Genomic DNA, 25917 nt, shown 5'->3' on the forward strand with positions numbered 1-25917 from the left:
AATATTGCAATTTCAAGAACACATTTTGTCTAGGCAACATATTTAAATGATTAATATTGCAAGATCACAGATTAAAGTAAGCGGGAGATACTCCATCGCAAATGTGAAATCCTGATACATTAATAATCGGTGTAACAGCCACAATGTTTAACACAAGTATGCAAACGTGCATGCACTGTCTTGTGCAGGTGCCGGATGTCAGTATGTGGGATGGAGCTCCATTCCCGTTGCATTTCGCCGATCAGTACAGTAACAGCTAATGCCGGTTGTGAATGACGCCGGAATTGTCGTCCGATGACGTCCCATATGTGCTCGATGTGAGACAGATCTGGTGATCGAGCAGGACAAGGCAACATGTTGACACTCTGCAGTGCATGGGCTACAACAACGGTACGTGTGCGAGCATTATCCCGTTGGAAAACACCCCCTCGAACGCTGTTCATGAATGGCAGCACAACAGGTGGATTCACCGAATTGGCGTACAAATTTACAGTGAGGCCGCATGGGATAATCAAAGCTGTCAGTTTGTAAAGTTTTCATGGCTCAAAGAGATATTTCACGAGAAACATTCGATAAGTAAAGCAACACATTTTTTTTCTGAAAGCGGGTTGCTTTTAGTCAGGATTCCAGTACATCGTATTATTCCCTACACTTTTGGCTACAAAACCCTATTTTTCAATATAATCTCTGTACAACGCGAATTTTACGAAAACGCGCCCCAGACCGTAGCTTCACGTGTAGGTCCAATGTGTCTAGCCCACAGACGCGTTGGTTGCAAGTCCTCTACTGGCCTCCTTTTAACCAACACTCGGCCGTCACTGACAACAAGGCAGAACCAGCTTTCATCAGAAAACGCAGCACACCTGCACCCAACCCTCCAACGAGCTCTCACATGACACCACTTCAATCGCAAATAATGACAGTGGAATCCACGCTACAGGGTGTCTGGCTCGGAGCTGTCCTTGAAGTAACAATTTGTAACAGTTCGTTGTGTCACTGTGGTGCCAACTGCGACTCAGATTGCTGCGGCAGATGCAGTACTTCACGCCAGAACCATGCGCCGAGCACGACAGTCTTCAGTCTCGGTAGTGTCACGTGGCCATCCGGGCCTCGATTTTCTTACGACCGTATGCTCCCGTGAACACCGCTACCAGCAATCATGAACAGTGGCAAAATTTCTCCGCAGTATCGCAGAGGACCATCCAGCTTCTCGAACCCCTATTCGGTGATATGTTGATAACAGCCTTAAAGGCATTCATAACTAACATCAACTCACCAAGATCACTCTCAAAGGCAACAAAGGTCACGGCAGTTACAGTGTGTATTTAAAACGAACCTGATTTGCATCCTCATAGTGGTGCCACTCTTACGCGTCTCGAGAGAAATCTGAATATATACAGGGTGATTCAAAAAGAATACCACAACTTTAGGAATTTAAAACTCTGCAACTACAAAAGGCAGAGCTAAGCACTATCTGTCGGCGAATTAAGGGAGCTATAAAGTTTCATTTAGTTGTACAATTGTTCGCTTGAGGCGCTGAACGTCAACTACCCGAGGCGATGGATCGGCCGCCAGGCAGCCCGTGACAGAACACTTCATCACTGGCCTCCAAGAAGCCCTGATCTTACCCCCTGCGATTTTTTCTTGTGGGAGTATGTTAAGGATATGGTGTTTCGGCCACCTCTCCCAGCCACCATTGATGATTTGAAACGAGAAATAACAGCAGCTATCCAAACTGTTACGCCTGATATGCTACAGAGAGTGTGGAACGAGTTGGAGTATCGGGTTGATATTGCTCGAGTGTCTGGAGGGGGCCATATTGAACATCTCTGAACTTGTTTTTGAGTGAAAAAAAAACTTTTTAAATACTCTTTGTAATGATGTATAACAGAAGGTTATATTATGTTTCTTTCATTAAATACACATTTTTAAAGTTGTGGTATTCTTTTTGAATCACCCTGTATTATCTTTGAGATACATAAAGACGCCTAACAGCTTTGGTTTATGTTTCATAACTCCTTCTTGGTTGCAAATTTTTTTCCGGCAGTGTATGTTCCTGACCGGGATTCGAAACCTCAAGTCAATCTTTCGCACTCCCTGTTATTACTAGCTTAACTATCTTATCACCACACACACACACACACACACACAAACACACACAAACACACACACACACAAACACACACACACAAACACACACACACACGATGCAACTTAAGCAGTTAGACGTACCTGGATAATTTAGACGATAAGAGCATCAACTGCGAAATCATAGTCCCAAATTCACGTGACAATCTAATACAGTTTGAATGTGCCAGGAAGATTTCATAAACCACACTCCGGTCCAGAGTGAAAGATTCATTCCAGTGTTAATGAAACCTTGCAGCGTCTGTAGAGTTATAGGATTTCTCTCCATTTGGTATCGGTCTCTTCACTTAATGTTGATTGTGGTATTGGTGAGTCCACTTTCTAATTTTAGTGACGTGAGTTGGTATTTGGTGCTTTTATATTTTTTACAGACAGATGTTATGGGATTTGCGATGTCTTGGGCTTTTGTCTCGTCCAAACAAGCTGTCAGTTTGTAAAGATTTCATGACTCAAAGAGATATTTCACGAGAGACATTCAATAAGTAAAGCAACACATTTTTTTCTGAAAGCGGGTTGCTTTTAGTCAGGATTCCAGTACATCGTATTATTCCCTACACTTTTGGCTACAAAACCCTACTTTTCAATATAATCTCTGTACAACGTGAAGACCTTTACACCAACTTACTGCCGGCCGAAGTGGCTGTGCGGTTAAAGACGCTGCAGTCTGGAACCGCGAGACCGCTACGGTCGCAGATTCGAATGCTGCCTCGGGCATGGATGTTTGTGATGTCCTTAGGTTAGTTAGGTTTAACTAGTTCTAAGTTCTAGGGGACTAATGACCTCAGCAGTTGAGTCCCATAGTGCTCAGAGCCAATTGAACCATTTGAATTAACTTACTAGGATGGCCTGTACGGCCGCATGGTAACATTCTACTGGTCGATGTCGGAGCCAACATCTTTCTGCATAAATGACCTCTCGATCATCATATTACTGCTTCCCACAGAATGCGGAGTACGTCCTTCATCGGGCTAAACAGATGGAAGTCGGATGGTGCGAGATACAGGTTGTGGGGGCACACACCTTTAAGTGCACCCACTGATGGACGAATGTGTCAGCAATACCAACAGTGACGTGCCAAAGAGCAGCGAGGTATTTTGATCGTAACCTGTCGATCACCTCGAATGAGAGTGTGCGCACGTTCCAATACAGCAGGAGTCACCGCTGTATACGGCTGGCTTGCATGCGGGAGATCGGACAAGCTTGTGCCACCTTACTGCGATGATGACATACGCCCTGCCCAGGGAGGCAAAATTTCCAGAATGAGTGGCTCTGTGAGCAGCCAGGTCTCCGTAGACTTTCTGCAAGCGCCCGTTAATGTCCACGGTGCTCTTGTTTTCGTCCAAAAGAAAAGACGACAGCTTTTTGCTTGAAACACACCCCGTTATGAAGGTTACGTATTGCGCTGCCACCTATAGGAACTTCTTGAAACTACAGGGGCCGAAGGGAGAATATTCCACTAGATCCCACAATAACTTCCGTATTTTTTCAACCGAAATTGGCAGAGAAAAAAAGTGTTGCATTACTTATTGAGCATTCCTCGTATTTTGTTAAATCGTATACATACCTTCTTAACGAATGTAATATTCACATTAAAATTCAAAATCTTCATCTGTTTCCACAGGGTGGTTGCTTGGAGTCAATAGACAGCTGTATAAACCATTTTGAGAAGACTAAGCTCCATCGAATGCCAAACTTCTTTTTTTAGGTTTATTCGCAGTCTGATTTCGGGAACTTATTTTTCCATAATAATTGCTGTACAATGAAAAACTTTGTTGTACCAGCAATGGAAGGTAAAAGAAATACCTATAATTCATTTCTGTTTTTCAACATCATCTTCGTCACGATATTGTTGTTGAGAAATCAAATAAAAAAAAATGAGTATATTGCCAGATGAGTTGTAGATGCAGTTTCCGGTCATTGATGCCAATCGTGTAATCGAACAAAAATTGGCCTTTCCGCCTGTTATGTAAAATTAGTTACAAATATCAATGTCTAGTGTCAATTGCTAGGTCCTACATCAAACGTTTGTCTCTTTCACGTTTTTTGGATGTTAGCATCTCTCTTTCCAACTTCACAAACTGCTATGCCCGCCCGATAGAAAGGGTGACGCAGCTGCCCATTTGTGAACTAAATGATTTAATCATGTTTAAATGTTGAAGAAATATGTCACAGATTGAATAGTGTTGATGGTGTTAAATTTGTATGTAATCTCAAGATTTCGACCATTGAGGTTACACATAAATCTACCTTGACTAGAAATCCGTTAACATCCATCTAAAAACGTAGCCGTGACAATACCGTTCTCAAATTTAAATCTTTTTTGTCACATTCCAAACGTTTAGGAAATGTTATTTTTGTCTTCACAGGCAACTTATCTACTTGTTTGTGATTTACGTTAAGTACCATTATCCACATGGGTTCATCATTTCTTTTACAAAACACACTTTGTTATGATTTACCCAAGTCACAACTCACTTTATCGTAGTAACAGCTTCGTAGCTTATTACATGCGAAATTTTCACTATTTATTGGGTGTATGGCTGAGGTCTCTGCAGGTGTATCAGTCAAGGAATAAAGAAGGCAACCGTGGGAAGAATGTCGTAATTTGCGGTCTCAGCGCAAAACTTCCGGGATGAGTTGAGCGACCTGACGTAACGAAAGCCCGGCCCTGCAGCTGCAGAGGTCATCGTCGAAAGCGATCCTCAGATTTGGGAGAGCTACTACCGGCTCCTGTGTTGCGCAACCGATTACCTGTACCTCGATCGGCAGACAACTTTTCCTAAGTGGGCAGTTCTCGCATTTTTCCGGACCCTTTCACCTCAGTATTTCTGCTGAAAAGAGCAGTTGTTGCATCGACAACTGACAGATGCCTTCTCAAGATTCCTGTGTCAACATTTCATTTCCTCACTTATTATTAGCCAGACTGGTGATGTAAAATATCAGTTGTACACACGAGCTCACATGTTGATAAGGGTCGGGATTCACATTTGGTGAAAACGGGGACCCAATCCATACCCGTCTACCGATATGTTTTCGAAGATTTCCTGAATTACGCAGCCGAATACCTAACGATTGCTTTGAAAACTGCCTTCTTTGGCCAGTGTATGTCATATACACTCCTGGAAATTGAAATAAGAACACCGTGAATTCATTGTCCCAGGAAGGGGAAACTTTATTGACACATTCCTGGGGTCAGATACATCACATGATCACACTGACAGAACCACAGGCACATAGACACAGGCAACAGAGCATGCACAATGTCGGCACTAGTACAGTGTATATCCACCTTTCGCAGCAATGCAGGCTGCTATTCTCCCATGGAGACGATCGTAGAGATGCTGGATGTAGTCCTGTGGAACGGCTTGCCATGCCATTTCCACCTGGCGCCTCAGTTGGACCAGCGTTCGTGCTGGACGTGCTGACCGCGTGAGACGACGCTTCATCCAGTCCCAAACATGCTCAATGGGGCAATTGAAATCCACAAACATCAATACAATTTTAATCGTAAAGAAGAAGGATTAAAATTGGATGAGATATGGCGGTCGACGTTGCATCAATCACGTGACAATCGATTGCCTGCAATCGAGAGAACAGACGATAGCCAGAGATAGCTGCACATCGACGCCACGTGACGTGTGGTGGCGCCCCCTACGATCTCTATATAAGCGGCGGCCCCAGCTCCTAGCAGCCAGTCGTCGACTCACCTCGGAAGATGTTCTCCGTAGTTGAGAACGAAACGTCAGGGAGAAGAAGTTCTACAGATCGACCACTGCAACTTAGCCCGGAAGAGTTTACTGATAAAGACGCCGGCCGTGAAAGCCTACATGGAAAGATCCGGAGATCTTGCTGGCCAGGGTAGTTGACTTACACCTTCTAGAGCACGTTGGGTGGCACGGGATACATGCGGACGTGCATTGTCCTGTTGGAACAGCAAGTTCCCTTGCCGGTCTAGGAATGGTAGAACGATGGGTTCGATGACGGTTTGGATGTACCGTGCACTATTCAGTGTCCCCTCGACGATCACCAGTGGTGTACGGCCAGTGTAGGAGATCGCTCCCCACACCATGATGCCGGGTGTTGGCCCTGTGTGCCTCGGTCGTATGCAGTCCTGATTGTGGCGCTCACCTGCACGGCGCCAAACACGCATACGACCATCATTGGCACCAAGGCAGAAGCGACTCTCATCGCTGAAGACGACACGTCTCCATTCGTCCCTCCATTCACGCCTGTCGCGACACCACTGGAGGCGGGCTGCACGATGTTGGGGCGTGAGCGGAAGACGGCCTAACGGTGTGCGGGACCGTAGCCCAGCTTCATGGAGACGGTTGCGAATGGTCCTCGCCGATACCCCAGGAGCAACAGTGTCCCTAATTTGCTGGGAAGTGGCGGTGCGGTCCCCTACGGCACTGCGTAGGATCCTACGGTCTTGGCGTGCATCCGTGCGTCGCTGTGGTCCGGTCCCAGGTCGACGGGCACGTGCACCTTCCGCCGACCACTGGCGACAACATCGATGTACTGTGGAGACCTCACGCCCCACGTGTTGAGCAATTCGGCGGTACGTCCACCCGGCCTCCCGCATGCCCACTATACGCCCTCGCTCAAAGTCCGTCAACTGCACATACGGTTCACGTTCACGCTACCAGTGTTAAAGACTGCGATGGAGCTCTGTATGCCACGGCAAACTGGCTGACACTGACGGCGGCGGTGCACAAATGCTGCGCAGCTAGCGCCATTCTACGGCCAACACCGCGGTTCCTGGTGTGTCCGCTGTGCCGTGCGTGTGATCATTGCTTGTACAGCCCTCTCGCAGTGTCCGGAGCAAGTATGGTGGGTCTGACACAACGGTGTCAATGTGTTCTTTTTTCCACTTCCAGGAGTGTACTTACGTAATTTTAGTGTCGCGGTTACAGCTCCTTTTACGAGAATGAGTCTCTGAGAATGGGGCTGCGACGATGAAAATAGTCGAAAAATAATGAAATGTGAATAAATAAATTAAAAACAATGAAGACTAGTGTAGATGTGAAACTTATATTTCCAAAAGATAAAGATTTTATTCAATTACGCGGCGGAGAATAAAACTCTGCTTCCAGATTAATGGAGAAGATCATGAAAAATCTGCCATAAACACAAACTTCATCAACTCAACGAGTATGAAACTTTTGTTAAAACCTATGTTAGAAGGGAAATCAAAAATTGCATGGGCATAAAATAACACACTGTCTGACAGTGAGTAAAAGGAGCCTGGTGCATGGCGGATCTAAAAATTCAATAAAGTCGTAAAAAACAATTCGTCGTTCTTGGAAGTGAATCTTTATTGAGCGACGCGCAGAAATGTCTTCGTTTCAAAGAACGCGATATTTACTGTGAGATTAGAAGTAGACTTCGCAACGCCGGTATTGCTAAAGTAGTGGCACCTAGTGCGCACACATTTTACGAGTAGTTTTCATGGGTATTTCATCTTAGTTTGATGCAACGCTGTGACAACAAATATTACTGCCTCTTTGTGTGAGAAATTGTATCCTCGAAATCTTCCAGCAACTCAAAACATTTCTATCTCCTATAGCTGATGGCATTTGCACTCACTGATCGTAATTAGTGATGCTGTGTTAGAGTAGCGTGAAACGACTCATTGTTCAAGAGCCATTTTGTGGATTACATGCTGTGACCTGAATTCTGCAGCTCTCAGTGTTTCTACGCTTATAATTGCTTAAGAAATTTTTCTGCAAAAATCATTATCTCAGTTGCATATCATTAAATGTGAAAACGGGAAATGTTCACGCAAACAGTATTGGGTATCCAAGTGCTTAGAAATTCCAATAAAATAAAATTTTAAAAAAGCGAAACCAGACCTGAGGCTACTAAAACCTGTAGATTATTCCGTACACGTTTCTGCTTTGTCTGTGGATCGAGAAGATCAGGGATGACATGAAAATTTTTTTGCCACCTTCACTTCTTTTATATGAAGAGAGTCTCTAACAGGGTGCTCCTAAGTATGCTTGTGATGTGCATATACGGTATTGCTGAGCACTGGAAACCTGCCCATGAATACCGCAGTTCCGTCCTCGAAATGGCTTATAGAAGAAATACTGTGACTTGAGCCAAACAATGCGTTCGTGTTTAATGTATAACTGTGGAGTGCATATGTTATTATTCAAGACGTTGCGAACAAAGAAAAGGTGTGGAATGAGTATAAGTGAAACTTGGTATTGAAGCCTGGTACCGATCATCTTAAGGGTATTACCGTGGTGCATCCATTAATCTTTTCGCAAATGTTTGGATACTAATGATGAAAAGGTACAAAATTCAGTTACAATGGTATAATGTCACCTCATCCATTGATCTACGGAAAAAGTAATGCAGATGGCAGTGCGTTATAACTTTAATTTATATAATTGTCACCGACTCACAGCGATCTAGTGATCTCGGAACCGATTAAAATTTTGCTTAATTTGCAGTTATTTATTGAAAGAAAAGTCTCTGAATATTAGCAGGCATCTGTTTGAAGAGTACTCAACGTAATGGATTCTTTACTGAGCGGAGTAGTGTTTCTAGATGGTTGATGTTAGCTGGTAATCCGATTTATTGGAATATAAGTCCATGCCGTGCTTGATACTAGTGTTTCCACATATGTCACACAAAACTATAATAATTCGTAGTCTTATAATGAAGAACATTTCAGCTTCTTGGAAACTTAGAGACTTCCTCGGTAATTTTCATTCTGACACAGTTTATATCCCATTCAGCGTCCACTGTTTTACTGTTTTATGAACGTCGTCCACAAAGATGGATTCAATTCGTTGTATGGTTCTTAAGCTTTGGTTGATTTAGTAACAATTCTTCCTCGATTACTTTCTCGTTCCAGTCTCGTGCAAGTGCAGAGCGTGGCTCTAATCAGAAATTTTCAGCTAGAGAGTTCGTCAGACGGTTGTTCACGCCCCGCTAAGCGCCACAATTTCTTTTTACAGCGGTTGCAGGCATTCTCTCTTTCTCTACTCGCGTGAATCATAGCGGTGGGAATCATTTCTAGCCAGTGGCATTGCTTGCAGACTCTTGCACAGCTGTATCTACTCCTAAGGTTCGCTATATTGTTTATGTGCAGAAGATATCGAAATAATGTAAGAAATAAAGCTTGGTGGACAGCGTAATTATTCCTTTGGCATTAAATAAATATCAAGCAATAATACGACCCCAATTTTAGCACGGATAGCTCTCAAAATTAATTAATGCTCATCTGTACAATCAGTGCTGAAGTTCACAGGTAACACCTCCTCCCCGTTCCCCACCCCCTATCCCCAAGCCTCTGCCCCTCACACACAAAGGCACACTTATCGTTTGCTTTTTGCACTGAAAGGGAGATTATAGCCAAGGATGTTTCAAAAATGGCTCTGAGCACTATGGGACTCAACATCTTAGGTCATAAGTCCCCTAGAACTTAGAACTACTTAAACCTAACCAACCTAAGGACATCACACACACCCATGCCCGAGGCAGGATTCGAACCTGCGACCCTAGCGGTCCCGCGGTTCCGGACTGCAGCGCCAGAACCGCTAGACCACCGCGGCCGGCCAAGGATGTTTGTCCGACAGCGACAGCTTAAGTACGATAAGCAGAATAGAAATTTTTTTTGCTTTCCCATTCCTGAAGTGTCGTAGCGCCAGAAATCCATTGTAATATGGGAACGGATTCCGCTGAAATTTGCATTTCACCTACAGGTAGAGCGAAATGGCGACCAGTTCGGCAGCTTGTGCCATAACACTCTCATCATCTAATTACGTGTGAAGCGTGGATGAACAGCGTTGCAAAACGGATCTTCACAAAGGATGTCATATTTCGGTCCAGTGATACAAGCGATCAGAGGATACACGTCGCCTTCCAACAAATATCGCGGAGAAAAAGTTGTGCAAATTTATTTCCACATCAAAAATTTAGAAGCAAAACAAGAGTTACAACTTCAGACCTTGCGCATCGGCAATGTGAATATGGCTATGCTTCCGTCCGGCTAAACAGTGACAATATTAGAGCACTGGGGAAGGCGATCGTGAGTACACATTTGCACCGCCCAAGAAAATCCCAGCACTTAACAAAAACCTATGATTTTTTTGACTAGAAGGGTCACCTATATGTCAGAAAATTTTGATAACGACATATTTTGACTAATTACGCTATACGTCAGTTCACTATCTCTGAACGCCATGCACGAAAGTTATCCAAAACAAAATGCTAAAGGCGAAACGATATGCAGTTCTGTCGTACGGAAAACGTCGTCTCCGCAATACACAGTGCCCAAACGTAGCTAATATAACAACGGACAGCTTGAGTTATTCGTCTGGAAATCACTTCCACATCCTGCGCAAGGATCAGCTGGTTTTCCGCCAAAAGAAACTCAATAAGAGCTCTTTGCTTGGAACGCAGCTCCGTTACAGACGCCGTTTTGAAGGTAACGTATAGCGCCGCCATATATTGCAACTTCTTGAAACTATAGGTGCTGAAGAAGGCAAATTTGCATTTTTTTCAACCGAAATTGGCCAATGAAAAAAAAGTGCTGCATTTCTTATTGAACGCCCCTTGTACTTACTACACTTCTAAGCATTATCGTACATGCCACATTACAGCGATTGTATTGCTCACATTAAATGTTCGAATCTCCGACTCTAAACTTCAGCTCATTTGTGCACTCTTGGGAGAAAATGTTGCATTGCTTGTCTAAGTGCCTCGGCACGTTCCCTAATGATGCGGCCAAGCAGTTCATCTCTCGTATTCAACTTTCGTTTTTGAAACTCATCCAACCCCATAAACAAAAATCTAATCATGTTAAGGTCTGGCGATCTTGGTGGCGAGCGACAAAATTCAAGTCTCTATATTTTCGCCAACATGAAGAAAATTTCCGCGTGCTGGTAGTAAGACTACGTTGCACCATTTAAACAAGGTTTTGCAGTTCCTACACAGGTGGTAATTGTACTTCCACGACCAATCCAGCAATAGTGGTAAGAGCTGTTGAGATTTTCCCTTGCAAATCTGAGAAACGCGGAGCGGCTCCGTCGTGCTGGGTACACTGCAGTCCGCGTGCACAAAGGAACGTCCTTAACGTGTTCAGCAAACAAATTTTCCAAACTAGGCAAGTAATTCTGTCCCGTGATAAGCTCTTATAAAATTACTGCATCTATCAACCCATCACCGATAATGCCACACCAAACAGAGACCGAAAAACGAACTTAGAATTTGGTTTCCACTGTAGCGTGCGGATTTTCCGGGCATCAAGGATAATTATTGGGTGTGTCGTTTATTTCATTCCATGTAAAAGTAGCTTAATCATTGAATGGTATTAACTGAAACAAATGACGATTGTCATTAACCAGTGACAAAATTCAAGTCTCTATATTTTCGCCAACATGAAGAAAATTTCCGCGTGCTGGTAGTAAGACTACGCTGCACCATTTAAACAAGGTTTTGCAGTTCCTACACAGGTTGTTGTACTACATGTTCAGTAGATAGATGAGAGTGCTAGAATATCTATTCCATGCAGTGTGCTGAAAACACCGGTAAACACCCTACAATCATAGATGCGAGGTGCCGGAAAGCGCCCATGGTACTCATTAAAAGTATCAGAAGTACTACCATCACAGAAGCCGTAAATGTACATCATACATGCATATCCTTCATTAGTCTAGGAATTTTGACCAGCGTGTGTACAAACGCAGTTTACCGATGTTTCTCTTCAACACTCTCTCAAGCCCTCATACTGCTTCACTCACTACACAACACAGACAAGTGTGCGTTCAGTGGGCTGGTTTAATGGGAGAAAGGCATCACGGCCAAAGAAGTTGAATTGAGCGAGATAAGCTGGTCCAGAACAAGGAGGTTAGGTGGGTAAGACACACACGTGCGCGCCATTGGCACAAAAACAAATGTACATTAAGTGTGTTCTATCACGGAAACCATTGGGAATAGGTCAAAAGTCCATACGAAGTTTTTGCTTCAAATACGCGGTCCTGTCATGTTCTTGAATGTTGACCATTCCTCCTGGAATATCTTGTATAATTCTACACCATACTCATTAATGCTGGCCGGAGTGGCCGAGCGGTTCTAAGCGCTACAGTCTGGAACTGCGCGATGGCTACGGTCGCAGGTTCGAATCCTGTCTCGGGCTTGGATGTGTGTGATATCCTTAGGTTAGTTAGGTTTAAGTAGTTCTAAGTTCTAGGGGACTGATGACCTCAACCGTTAAGTCCCATAGTGCTCAGAGCCATTTGAACCATTCTGAACTCATTAAAAACGGATGTATTGCCTTTTTCAATACATCTTCACCTCAGTGGATACAAAAACAATGCAAGCACTGTTTCTTCCTGCATAATTAGTTGACCTATCGTACTCTAAGGTGGTCCGTCATTCGTGTTAGCGCTGAGAAAACTCATCATATTGAACTAAAGGAAAACAGATAAATTAGTTACAAACTACCGCGTGTACACAAGTTATTCAACACGTAATCGTCACTGCAGATATTTGGATTTAGGTTATGACATGTTCTATATGCCTGCCATTACCGGCGATGATGTAGCGCAAACGAATAGCGAAATTCTGCATGATCCGCTCAAGTGTCGGAACATCGATGATGTAGATGACCTCCTGAATGACTGTTTCCAGATAAGCATTGGTTTTGGGGTTATTTCCTTTCAAAAATGGTTCAGATGGCTCTGAGCACTATGGGACTTAACATCTGAGGTCGTAAGTCTCATCAGCCCCTAGACTAAGAGCTACTTAAACCTAACTAACCTAAGGACATAACATACATCCATGCCCGAGGCAGGATTCGAACTTGCGACCGTAGCAGCAGCGCGGTTCCAGACTGAAGCGCCTAGAACCTCTCGGTCGCAGCGGCCGGCCGATTATTGCCTTTAATATAGCCCCACAGAAAGATGTCGCGTGTGTTCAAATCCGGAGAGTATGGTGGACGGTAGAAGCCCTTGCGAGTGGCCTCTGGGTCCCAGAGCCACAGTGCGGTCCCCAGAGTGCTCGTCCAGGACCACGTCTTGTCGAAATCAGAGTCACTTTCGATAATGGAGATGAAGTCATCTTCCAAAACCTTCACTTACCGTTCGGTAGTCACAGTGCCATCTAGGAGTATCGCACCGATTATTCCGTGATTGGACATTGCACACCACGCAGTGACTCGTTGAAGGTGAAGAGACTTCTCGATCGCGAAATGCGCATTCTCAGTCCCCCAGTTGCGAACCCATCCAAATAAAAGTGGACTTCGTCGCTAAACCAAACTGTACAGCGGACTGCTTCTGGTAAGCCTTTCGGGGTGTGAGATCGTGGTCTAAGAAACTCTTCTGTTCCTGTCGTTTCGTCCAGGACTGCGCTGGACATCCTCAGAGGCGCTGTCCAGCGCAGTTCTGGACAAAACGTCAGGAACAGAAGCCTCTCTTTGACCACGACCTCGGATCCCGAAAGGTTTATCAGCAGCTATGTCATCCGGTCGTGAAAGACTTCATTCTACGTACAATGCATACTAACTTTCACGATGCCCTCCGGCCAACCGCGCAGTTTGAATGTCATAACGCAAACCGTTCCGAAGTTATGACGATTTTATTTCATAAAATGCATTAATTGTCACCCTGTACTTGTGGCTACGGCCGTTATTGGCTTTGTCACCATATGACTATCATGTAGAGAGAAATGTACGAGAACAAAGATACGAAAAATCTTACGTCTTCTCATTGGCAATAGGATGTTCATTCGTAAAGTTACCCGTTGGTATTCCCGCCACTACACCCTGCACTCTTACAACTTACACACATGTGTTTGTATTCTTCTAAGAAGCCATTTTTTTGATAGTTTGATTGCAATTCAGCACGACTGGATTTTCGTTCACAGGCTCGTTGTACCATTGTTGGGATATACAGACGCATCGCTTTACAATCACGTCTCTTTACAATCACGTCTCGAGTATCTATGTTGAAAGTCCGGGGCAGCCAATACAATTATTGTTCTCCTGTTTTAAGACCTACTATGCAACCTAGCTGGCTTAATTAGAGATTTATGCATATTTTCTAGCTCCGACATGACTTATATGTCACAAGGCTATTATAATGATTGTAGTGACGTTCCTTGGCATGTGAGAGGCATGTGAGAAACATTGCGAGAAATATCTAGCTAACAAACAAAAGCACTCAGTATTCTGGCCTTCCACCGATAATCTAAACCGACACCCATTTGAAATCTGACTGGATCCAAACAAAAGTTCCGTATAAAAAGGTAACAAGACTTTATGTGTTTAAACTGTTGAGTAAGATTTCGCTGATTTTCTATGAACACGTTTGTTGTGCTGCTACGAGTACAACTTCGATCGCCCGTAGAGTCGTCTGCACATATGACTCATTCTCAATGCTCAGAGCGCCTCACCGACCACAACCTTCGCAATACTGGCAGTGCCGCATACTTCAGCCGAAACGAGCTGCATGCTAAGTGTGAGTGAAAGCCTTAGCGAAGGATAACTTTGGATTCACGCACCTCCAGTACTTCTGACAGTAGGTAACCTGCAAGTCTCTCTGGAGAATAGCACTTTCACCGTTAAATTTATCTCTCATTCGCTTCTTTCATATGTAGGTGAATGCTCCTTTCTAAGATGACTCTCCTACCTGTGTCTCAACCTCTGAAATTCATTTCTTAAACAATAATATTCTTGCTGAGATACAGTTTGGCTGCCAGCTTGCATTATCTTAATAATATTACGTTGGTGCATAAGTTCCCAATGTTGTTGTTTTTTATGTTGCTGTGGATTTATTTATCGATTGAAATTTTTTATTTGGCACTATTTGACTTATATATATATAAAATTTCAGATAATGAGTAGGGCAGTGGACGCCAGTAAATGGAGTGCCAAGTGAAGAAATCGGAAAAATCTCCGAATATTCTTCTTTTTGACTTCAGCAGAGGGTTGACAGCAGCATAAGAAACTAGAAACATTTGAGCTGTGTTTGGCAAAAATGCTACAGGAGAGAGAATGCCAAGAAAATAGTTTTCGCGTTTTAAGGAGAATAGTTTTGACATTAGTGACTTTCCACGTTCAGAAAGACGTTCAGGGTTTCATGAAGATCGCTTATACGCATTAATCCACGATTATTCATGACGGTATAGTAGATAACTTGCAGATGTGATGAACTGTGATCATTCCACCGTCGTGCGACACTGTCATGCAATTGGGAAGGTTCGAAAACCGGGTGTATGGGCACCGCATGTTCTAAACCAAAATCACAAAATTCAGAGGGTGGCGATACGTACATCTCTTCTTGCTTCTCATCAATTTGCTCGTCAACAACACCGACCATTCCTATCCAGTATCGTTACTGGTGAAGCGAAATGGTGGGAGTGGTTGAGCCTAAACAAAGCAGGAATTCGCCGCATAAAGAACTGCGCGTACCCACAAAAGATAATGTTATGTGTTTGGTGGAACAGGGCACGTGGTGTACAACGTATGGCTTTCCTGAGATGTAACTATCATTTCTGACATTAGTTATCAACAGCTGAGCTTTTTTGCAGACACAGTCCGTGAAAAACGACTAGAAAGACTGCGTGAAGTGATGCTACTTCACGATAACTCTCGCCAACGCTCTGCTAGACTGACAGAAAACACTATACAGGATTGGGTTGGGGAGTCATTCAGCACCCCTTATTCACCTGTCATTACATATCCAAATCTTCACCTTTTCCACCCTCTGTGGAACAACTTCAGGAAATTTCAGGGCCGGCCGGTGTGGCCGTGCGGTTCTAGGCGCTTCAGTCTGGAACCGTGCGACCGCTATGTTCGCAGCTTCGAATCCTTCCTCGGGCATCGATGTGTGTGATGTCCTTAGGTTAGTTAGGTTTCAGTAGTTATAGGTTCTAGGGGACTGATGACAGCAGATGTTAAGTCTCATAGTGCTCAGAGCCATTTGAACCATTTTTTGAAGCTTCAGGGAACCGGATTAAAATGCGCTCCGAACATAGCTCGACATCTTCGCCTCAAAATCACGTGATATCTACAGTCTCTGAATAGAAAAGTTATCCCCCGTGTGGGCAGACTGTTGTTGATTGAGAAGGAGAACATACATTGTTGATGACTAAAGTCTCTGTTATGTCTGTTATGTTTATGAAAATAATGGAAAAATGCTATGAACTTATGCATCAACCTAATATATCCGTGCTTTGCAGCTGAAACTGTGATGAAGAATAGAATGGGAAATCGTAGCTTCCCGTGGTCGAATTTCCATTAAACGGTTTTGAGCTGTAGGTGGCGTCATACTACTAAACATTGAATCAACACTTCTGCCATCATTGTGAGCGGTCTTCACTACGGTACGGATGCTACTACCGGGAATAACATTATGAAAAATGGGCTGATCGTCAGATAAGCATGTTACATACGCCATTTAGGCATTTTATGACAGATATCAGTTGTGAAGCATAATTAACTGTAACTAATATCTTTAAATTAGAAGCAGTGATTTAGTTATTTGGTATAATGTCACGGGAACTAAAACGAGAGAAATCAAAATGTGTCATTTGTACACAGCAAACTTCTCACGAACATGAAGAAGACAGCGAAGTTTAACAAACCAACGAATAGATGGCTGACCATCACTATAATCCTATATCAGCATTTTGTTGGAAGAAATTTTAACTTTAAACAGGAATGTGTGACCGTAATCTGAACGTCATCACCACTATCCCGAATGCAGGCGCCAAATTAGGATTCAAGATTTCGTAGATCAGTGTGTCATAGTAGTTCAACAACTCTATCACCGAAGAACGTACTGCGTACTATTAATGACATCTGTTGTGTCCCAGAGTCTACTGCTGCGAGTGATGATCATCAAGGGAATCGACTGTTTTCCCTGTTTTCTTTGTTTGCGTCAGTGTCATGCTACCAGTAAATGTCGTTAGGCGACAGTAGTAGCTAACGCTGGCAGGAAATCCACGACAAACACAGTGTCAATGTGTAGTGAAACTCCTCCTCCTTAATTTTTTGTGTTAAGTTCTAACTTTGCAGCAATGTTAGCCACTTAGGGTTCTGAACTCCTAAACATGCCCTTGTCACAACTTCACCTTTCATAATTATTGTTTCTTTCCGTGTTCTGAATCGCCAGCATATTGCAAAGATGTTTCGCATCCAGTGATCGGTTATCGAAGGTATCACATTCTTTGACTTGTTGAAAAGGCATGTCTGAGAAGAGGTGCTTTGGGAGCGGAAGTGAGAGCCAATAGTAATCCGTCGGGACCTGGTGGCCTCGGCGTGAGCCCTGTCTACAGCACACAAAACAGTCTAGTCTGTTGCCGCCTTTGTTTGCATCTAGTACTCCGCGAATGGCTCTGGCTTTTTCTAGCACGCTTTTGCTATGAATGTCTAATGCAGAACCTTGCTTTGAAGTTGATTTCTGCTGGTCATTCTCATGCAACCAGCTACAATATTATGGTGAGTAAATGTCATGCATTTTGTCAGCATGGCGTAAAATTCACTTGCAACATTTTCAGGTCTTTACTGCCGGCCGGTGTGGCAAGAGCGGCTCTAGGCGCTTCAGTCTGGAACCTCGCGACCGCTACGGTCGCAGGTTCGAATCCTGCCTCGGGCATGGCTGTGTGTGATGTCCTTAGGTTAGTTAGGTTTAAGTAGTTCTAAGTTCTAGGGGACTGACGGCCTCAGCAGTTGAGTCCCATAGTGCTCAGAGCCATTGAATTTGCGCGCTCTGCGGCCTGATTGGCTAACTTCAATGCTAATCAACTCATAAACGCCGGAACGTATCATTTTTTTTTCTTAACAATTTTTTGTCATGACAGCGTTCCCTGTAACACCCTTACAAGCTTTTTAGACTGTTTGTGACCACCCTGTACATGGAAGAGAATGCCTGCTCAGAGTAACGGAAGCGGACCTGCAGACACGAGTGAGGCGAGAGGAGTGCAAAGACGGTGCGGCGCTCAAACGGCCCGTGAAACGCTGGATGCTGCGCGCAGAGAAAGCCGCGCTGCTGGCCGGCAGGAAGAAAGTAAACAGCGGCCGAGCGGCGGAGCCGCGGCCCGGCGTAGCCTCCTTTTACTTTCAGCTGGCGAGCCGCCGCGCAGCCTGTGCGTCCGTCCGCTCTCCCCGCACTAGCGCCCTCTTCCCATTCGCCTCCCTCAGGCGTACATCTGGCCCATATCCTCAAGTCGCGCTTCCCTCACTGGTCAGCCAGAATACCTTGTTGCGTGCAAATGAAAGAAACACTGATTCAGATACCTCGCTTCACGATTAGTGAAATTGCTACGGAATTGAAAGAGTTGTCCTGCACTATATTACATCGAGCTGATACCGAGGAACTAAATTAAGCCGGACGCTGTGGCCGAGCGGTTCTAGGCGCTTCAGTCCGGGACCGCGCTGCTGCTGCGGTCGCAGGTTCGAATACTGCCTCGGGCATGGATGTGTGTGATGTCCATAGGTTAGTTATGTTTAAGTAGTTCTAAGTCTAGGGGACTGATGACGTCACATGTTCAGTCCCACAGTGCTCAGAGCCATTTGAACCATTTATTTTGAACTAAATTAACTTGTGTGCGACGGGGGTATTAAAACTTTTGCCAGACGCTCTCAAAACACCGACAATGACATCTGTACAAGCTACTTTAAGACCGATGATGCAAGGGCAGAAATGAATTTTCTCACATAGGTACTGGTGACAAAACAGGGACTTTCTGCAGTTACTTTTAGTTCAGTTCCTGCACTGGCGACTTGTAATTTCACCAGAACCGAAGAACTTCAAATAAGTATAAATTTCTCGGGAAGTAATGGTAAGTTTGTCTCTGGGCCAAGAGATTTACTCGCTACTGATTTTGCAGTGCGGGAAAGAGAAATATATACTGCAAAACATTTTCAGGATGTGGTTCTCCACAACTCTTGTATACGAGTTTGAAAAATGTCATATTACTGCCTTTTGCTGCTGGGCAAACGCTTTTTTTATACAGCCAGTTTCTCGTCTGACCATCATTACGTTCAGGATCAGGTGAATACTTTCATGAACCTGATCATGGTCAGACGACTGCGACTGGTTGTATAAATAAAATGTTTTACCAGCACCTCAAGGCAGTAATATGGCATTTTTCAAATATTCTCAAACACTTTGGAACTTATGGCTGCCATTCATATTCGTCGACATGGCAATTACAGAAAATTGTATCGATTGTCTCCATTAAATGGAAAATCTCTCTTCTCCTACTTTAAGTGAGTACTTTGCTTCCCAAGATTATTGAAATGAAGACTGAATGAGTGTTAAAAGAGGAACGGAAGATTAGAGCTTAACGTCCCTTAGAGAGCATGGTCACTAGAAAAGTACAACAAGTTCGGATTACGAAAGAGCGGGAAGGAAAATCGGGCTTGCGGAATCTGACCCCTCCTCCTCCTCCCGAATGTGAGGCCAGTGTGGTAACCACTGCTTCATCTCGCTTGGTTATTTAAGCTTTAGACTGGTTGGAATTCTAGGTGACGTAATTCTCTCCAGAAGTTTTAACACTGTAGTTTTTTATCACAAAAAGCGGTTGATGAACCGGGGAGGTGATGTAGTACAGTGAGCAGAAATTGTATGTAGATAACTGAATAACTTTTGAATACTGCATCTGTTAATATCAATAGTGGTGTATTCCCCAGCCGTTTCACACAAATGGGCAGTCTACTGGAGCACCATACTCACGCTTACCCTCATTGGCCATAAAGTAGTTCATCCTTCCCTGGGATTCCATCCAGCTTCCTTCCAATCGAGCTTCGTGTGTGTGTGTGTGTGTGTGTGTGTGTGTGTGTGTGTGTGTGTGTGTCACTAATTAAGCTGTTGTGGCCACATTGTCGACTCAGGCTCATAGTACAAAACCGAAATCTCAGCATGTTGCTCGAGTATCATGTCGTTTTTGGAAACCCAGAATCTACTATGTAGGAATCAACATGGATTCCGGAAACAGCGATCGTGTGAGACCCAACTCGCTTTATTTGTTCATGAGTCCCAGAAAATATTACATACAGGCTCCCAGGTAGATGCTATTTTTCTTGACTTCCGGAAGGCGTTCGATACAGTTCCGCACTGTCGCCTGATAAACAAAGTAAGAGCCTACGGAATATCAGACCAGCTGTGCGGCTGGATTGAAGAGTTTTTAGCAAACAGAACACAACATGTTGTTATCAGTGGAGAGACGTCTACAGACGTTAAAGTAACCTCTGGCGTGCCACAGGGGAGTGTTATGGGACCATTGCTTTTCACAATATATATAAATGACCTAGTAGATAGTGTCGGAAGTTCCATGCGGCTTTTCGCGGATGATGCTGTAGTATACAGAGAAGTTGCAGCATTAGAAAATTGTAGCGAAATGCAGGAAGATCTGCAGCGGATAGGCACTTGGTGCAGGGAGTGGCAACTGACCCTTAACATAGACAAATGTAATGTATTACGAATACATAGAAAGAAGGATCCTTTATTGTATGATTATATGATAGCGGAACAAACACTGGTAGCAGTTACTTCTGTAAAATATCTGGGAGTATGCGTGCGGAACGATTTGAAGTGGAATGATCATATAAAATTAATTGTTGGTAAGGCGGGTACCAGGTTGAGATTCATTGGGAGAGTGCTTAGAAAATGTAGTCCATGAACAAAGGAGGTGGCTTACAAAACACTCGTTCGACCTATACTTGAGTATTGCTCATCAGTGTGGGATCCGTACCAGATCGGTCTGACGGAGGAGATAGAGAAGATCCAAAGAAGAGCGGCGCGTTTCGTCACAGGGTTATTTGGTAACCGTGATAGCGTTACGGAGATGTTTAATAAACTCAAGTGGCAGACTCTGCAAGAGAGGCGCTCTGCATCGCGGTGTAGCTTGCTCGCCAGGTTTCGAGAGGGTGCGTTTCTGGATAAGGTATCGAATATATTGCTTCCCCCTACTTATACCTCCCGAGGAGATCACGAATGTAAAATTATTAGAGAGATTAGAGCGCGCACGGAGGCTTTCAGACAGTCCTTCTTCCCGCGAACCATACGCGACTGGAACAGGAAAGGGAGGTAATGACAGTGGCACGTAAAATGCCCTCCGCCACACACCGTTGGGTGGCTTGCGGAGTATAAATGTAGATGTAGATGTAGACATCTCCGAAAGGGATAAAACAATGCTTCTATTTTTACAATTGTATGAATCTGAGAAGTATTTGGCAAATTCATACAGGAACTGAAGACACTGGCGTACGCAGAGCGTTATTTCTGGTTCAAATTTCATTACGAAATATCGGCACTTCGTTCCGAGATACATAATACCGCGGAAAACTGCCACTACCAGTGACGGTTACGGCGTTAAGCGGCCGTGAAGACTGCACTGGTGAAAAGCGGAAAGCGGTCTCATCGTTCCCTTAACGACAGAAAGCACGCGGAACGCGAAAGTAGAAGTGAGTAGGAACAGACGCCTGTGTCAGAGGCGCCAGTAATTTCTCCAGAGTCCCTTGAGCAACATGACGGACGCGGTGCTAACGACGGTAATGGGCGGCTTCAGTTTTGAGACGGCGACCCACTTGCCCCCAACCGCAAAGCAGCCCGCTCCGGGCCCACCAGAAACGTTGCTCTACTGGATGTGCTGCTGACCGCTATGTGGGTCACGGCACGCGGAAAATCGCTCCGCTTCTTGTTCAGCAGCGACAAACTCCAGCGGGAGGCTTCACAAGAAATGCGTGGTGTACCGCAGAAAGCCACGCGCCTGGAATCCCGGACGCGGACGTAGCGTGACTAGTAAAGAAGCAAACTGCTTCCCACAGGCATCTCGACTTATAGCTAAACAACAAAATTAGAGAAATTCAGGTTTTCGCTGAGATGCAGCGATCTACTGATGGAAAAAAAAGGATGGAAACTAACTGTACATGATATGCCCTACACCAAACAGCTTAAAACATTCGACGTATTGAAACAGAAAAGTAAATTAAACACAAATATATTTCTAAATTCGTGATGACGTAATACAGTAATGTTCTCTGGTTGTCACATCATACATAAGGGCCATTCTCATGCCTAGAGTCAGAAAATAAATCACGATTTAGTAAAAAAAAAATGGTTCAAATGGCTCTGAGCACTATGGGACTTAACATCTGTGGTCATCAGTCCCCTAGAACTTAGAACTACTTAAACCTAACTAACCTAAGGACATCACACACATCCATGCCCGAGGCAGGATTCGAACCTGCGACCGTAGCAGTCGCGCGGTTCCGGACTGAGCGCCTAGAACCGCGAGACCACCGCGGCCGGCACACGATTTAGTAAGCTGCAATTATCTTTCAGTGTTCTACTATCTGCTGACACGAGAGATGAACTACGGAAAAAAGTGAAGTTTCCTGTTATTGGTTACCGTCTGACTCGCGCCCACTTCCCTTCCTCACTTTTACTGAACTTGTATCATCAGAAAAGACCCACATTCCAACTGACACTTCTAACCTGGGTCTAATCAGTACAAATACTACTAGTCAGTAATTACCTTGTTGACGATCGATTTCAGATTGACGGAGTGCGACCTTTGAAATATCAGTAGACAAACGTCTAAACGTAATAACTTCTGTTAATAATACTTTTGTAAAGCGTTGCGTTCCAAATCAATCACTTTCACTCACATCGAATTCTTTAAACTTTGAGAATGAAACATGAACTACAAAGAGCCGAAATATTCTGCACATACTAGTGATAACCAATTTAAATTAGGTGAAAAGTCTGAAAACATTCATTAGTAAGTAAAGCACCAGAAATAGCTTTGTTATACGTAATAGATATTCGAGTTTTTAGCAAACAAATTTCGTTGGCGATAGATATGTGAAGCTTGCCTGTCACGGAACTTGGTGTGTGCCAATAACTACATCGTTGTAGACATCAGCTATAGATTTTGTGTTAGTGAACATAAGATTGCAACAAAAAGAAGAGCGTGTGGTATATTACATGTAGGGTCATTGAAGAAACTTTGCTTCCTCAAAAACTTGTCGACGTTTGGAAATAATGAATATCAGTGTCTAGGAACTAGGTTTCTTGAGACACGTGCAGTGGTCATGTTACCAGTTCTCTAGCAAAAGTAGTTTCGATGTTGTTGACGATAATCGTGACAAATGTTTCGTATAGGTAAAACAGCACTTGCGCACTTATAGTATCAGAGCAGTCACGGTAGAATCTTCCACGTACGTAATTTCATATGCTGTTGTTGACACTGGGAGATAATACGTAACACTGTCAAATAGTTGGGTATTCCGAAACACGTAAAATTTACTGTTTGTAGCAAAAATAGTTTACACTGTTATTGTCAATACTGGTGAGGAATGTTTCGTTAAGATACAGCAGCACTCATGCACCAGAGTAGAGTACTGCACCCTACTCGAGGCGGCTGCCGGCGCGCGAGAAAGCTGCCGGTGTACGTACCTGTCTGTGGCGCGAGGTGCGGTGCAGACGGAGGCCAGCGGGCGAGTGGAGGCGGCGCCGTCACATAGCTCGCTATAACGCGGCGAAGGGGGGAGGGGCGGGGGGAGGTGTCTCCACCGCGCACTCCGCGAGCCACAACCCCGGCGTCCGGGAAACCCTCCCCGGTAATCAGCGGGTCCGCCCAGACACAACACGGCAAGTAATGCTACCGGTAACTAGGTCACAAAAATGACGTCGCAAAACTGGAGGTACTCCACAGTCACAAGGGAAACTCTGCCACGTACGTTAGCTTTTGTCAGTACCTTACGTCACTTACTTGTTCTCTGTCTCTCTCCCTCTCTGTCTCTCTCTCTCCCTCCCTCCCTCTCTGTAAGTCCACTGTGTGGTCGATATAAACACGCTCATTTTTCAGCTGTATACAGTCTGACCTTCTGCTGTTGTTGGTAGATGCTGTAGTGTGAAGTGACTGGCACATTTACATCTACACATTTCTTCATGGCATCTTCTTCCGCACTAGCAGAACTCGATTTTAGAGACCCGTGATTCAGCTGTGAGAAAAAAAATGTTGCAGTAACACCGAATTGGTTTAAACGTGGTGCAATTATACACTAACTCCACAACCACCGGAGCTCGTCGAGGCTACCGTACACAGCTAGAGGAACCACCAGCGCAAATCAGTGGAAATCAATAAAAAGGCATCTGTATTTTTAGGAAAATTAACATTATCAGCTGGAACTATCGTGCGCAGTGTATAAGCAATAGTATGAGATACTGTATACTGACGAATGCAGTCAAATGGTATCGTATTTGATGTCTATAGAACAGTATATAACAAGACATCAACGATTCAGGTGGTGCAGGGTGGAACTCAGTATAAAAGCAGTCTGCTCTTTCTGGTGGTTGTGAGTCCATATATGCCTCTGCCGCCGGTGGGATACAGACACCGCTGGTGACAGTACGTGTTGTGTACATAAACCACGAGTCTGGCAATGCCAAATGTGAAACCGTTATCATGAGATGAAAAAGCAAAACTTGGTGAGTATATGGAAATGGGACTCTCTAATCGTGAAATCGCTAAGTAGTCCAGCTGTTCAAGTACACTGATTGATAATTTCGTTAGATTGGGTACATGGTACGGAGAGAACGTAAAATATGGACAGAACGTAAAATATGGACTAAGTAGAAAATTATTTGAGGCATCGAAACGGTTCCTTTTACTCAAAGCAGGGGTCACAAACCGTTATTCTTCTCAACTTTTATTTGATTTGCAGTTGTCAGTAACTGCTAGACGTGCACGACAAATTTTGTCAAATGACAGACATACTGCATTCAAGAAGCGATTGCAGAAATCTGCTCTAGCACCCAAACATAAACAGACTAGAATTCGATTTTGGTGAAAAACATGTCATTGACTTCAGAAAGGGGATAAAATGATCTTCAGTAATCAGAAGAAGTTTAATTTAGATGGGCTGGGTGGATTTCATTACTATTGGAGTGATCTGAGAGTCAAACTGCTTATAAGAAAGAGCAGAAATTTTGGTGATGGAAGAGTTATGCTTTTGGCAACTTTCTGTGCTACAAGCACGTCACGCATTGCTACCTGAACGCTACAGTCGTCTCTAAAATGTACACTGAGATGATAGAGACAAAACTAATCGAAATACATGAGGATCTAATGTTTCAGCCAGATAAAGCACCTGTGGAAGTTTCTGCGACAACAAAACAGTGGCTTTAGGATAAACATATCGATGTTTGGCCCTGATCTGCACTTAGTGAGGTTATGGACCCCCTGAGAAACCTTTGGGGAATACTTCCATAGCGTGTTTATAGCAGTGGAAGGCAAGTGGAGGCCGTATGCGAGGTGAAAAGAGCGATATGAGAAGAATGGGTGATAATTTCACTACAAGAACTACAGACCCTGACAAAATCAGTGCCGCAGAGTTTTTGAGTTTAATTAGGGAGAATGGAGGTAGGATAAAATACTAACAATGCAATAACACAACAGGGTAGTGAGTGAGTTTATACCAATTTCCACCCAGGAAATGCCAACGCATCGTTTTGTTACTCGTGTTATGAAAGGAACTTTGTAATTCCGTCACGCATGTTTATGTCTTCTATGCATCTTTAGCCTAGCGTTAGCTACCGATCCGTCTTTTTCAGTCTTGTTAGGGTGATGTCAGGTTGATGTCACTATTTGCACCTGTAACAGAAAAAGGAGGAAATGACAGTTCTCCTTCCACACACCGCAAGTTGGCTTGCTGTGTACCCACACAGATGTAGAAGTAAATTGTTATCATACTGGGGACTAATGACCTCAGCAGTTGAGTCCCATAGTGCTCAGAGCCATTTG

General features: G+C 44.1%; 1 protein-coding gene across 1 annotated transcript in view; it reads right to left on the bottom strand.

Annotated features, from left to right (window-relative positions):
• Positions 1–23600, bottom strand: part of LOC126473893 (loricrin-like) — a 118708-nt gene extending 95108 nt beyond the window's left edge. The window contains exon 1 of the mRNA XM_050101233.1: positions 23568–23600. The gene's annotated coding sequence lies outside the window, so the exon portion shown is untranslated. The remainder of the gene's footprint in view (positions 1–23567) is intronic.
• Between the last annotated feature and the right edge of the window lie 2317 nt (positions 23601–25917).

Source organism: Schistocerca serialis, chromosome 4 (assembly GCF_023864345.2).
Source record: "Schistocerca serialis cubense isolate TAMUIC-IGC-003099 chromosome 4, iqSchSeri2.2, whole genome shotgun sequence".
NCBI lineage: Eukaryota > Metazoa > Arthropoda > Insecta > Orthoptera > Acrididae > Schistocerca > Schistocerca serialis.